Raw genomic sequence first — 1,309 nt, 5'->3', positions numbered from 1 at the left:
CAGCTCGTTGCGGGAGCTTCGCAGACCGCGAGCATTATGGAATGCGATCTGCAGCGACCTAACACTTGACTGTTGTACTGTCATTAACAGTCGAGAAGAATTTTCGGGATGATCGCGAGCACGTTTTGGAGGATCTCCTCCTTCGTGTTCGATGTCTGAATTGCTTTCAGGATTTCGGTCAGGGCTTTACCGATCGCGGGGGGCTGCTTGGGGGTGGCCTGCGGGGGGGCTGGGGGCGCGGTCTTTTTTGACGAGGCTGCGTCCGCGAAGCTTTTCGACGCGTTGTCGTTGGTCGCGGTTTTGGTCGCGGGGGTGGTTTTTGGGGCTGAGGGCCTGACGGGGGCTGCGGGGGTGGCGGATTGTTTCGCGGAGGCCGCGGCGGGTTTCTGTTGCGGTTTGGGTGCCGCTGATCTTGAAGATTTTTTGGCCTGGGGGCCCCTGGGGAACCTGGGGCATCCCCGATAGCTCGCGGTGTGGGCACCGCCGCAATTCGCGCATTTTGCCGCGTCGTCATTTGTTTTTTCGCACGAGTGAGTATCGTGACTTTCCCCGCATTTCACGCACTTCGGAAGTGCGTGACAGTGTCGCTGTGAATGGTGGAACCGTTGACAGCGGTGGCATTGGCTTGGGGCCCCCTTTTTGTGCGGCCGCTCGACCGTGACCGACAGGTGGCACACGGCTTTGAGTTCGAAAATCGCGCCCTTGTCCTTGGGGACCTCGACGAGGACCAGGGGCAGAGGTTTTTTCGACCTGGAGGAGGTCATTCTGGTCACCTTGATCGGTGCCAGGCCCTGTTCCTCCAGGTCAGCTCGCACGTCGTCGATGGCGATCTCGCACGGAACCGTCCGCAAGACGGCTCTGAGAGTTTTTTGCTCGGGGAGAGCGAACGAGTGGTACGGCACTTTCCTCTCCTCGAGTAGGCGAGTCAGTGCTCGGAAGTCGTCGACGGTGACGGTGTTCACGCGGATACCGTCGATGCATGTCTTCGCTTTTGAGAATTTGATTTGGCGCGTCGTCATCGCGCTCGAGACTGACGCCCATTTTGCCGCGTCGCGGATGATGATTGGCGGGATTTTGCTCTCCGCCGGAGGTTTGTTTTGCGCCACTTGTTTGGCGGGCGCGGGCCGATTGGGCTTGGCCTGAGGGGCCTGGGTGTTGGATTTTTTCGCCTTCTTTGGGACCTCCGCTGATGGAGGCCTGTGGCTGGGACCAGGTTCAACAGCCTGGTCCTCTAGGGACGCAACAGAGGGGCGGCGCTTTCGAGGTTTCCTACCTTTCACTTCCTGGAAAGGCTCCTCCATGTCCTGGT

The sequence above is a fragment of the Tenebrio molitor genome, unplaced genomic scaffold, assembly GCF_963966145.1.
Source record: "Tenebrio molitor unplaced genomic scaffold, icTenMoli1.1 SCAFFOLD_414, whole genome shotgun sequence".
In the NCBI taxonomy this organism is placed as follows: domain Eukaryota; kingdom Metazoa; phylum Arthropoda; class Insecta; order Coleoptera; family Tenebrionidae; genus Tenebrio; species Tenebrio molitor.
This window is presented reverse-complemented; position numbering follows the sequence as displayed.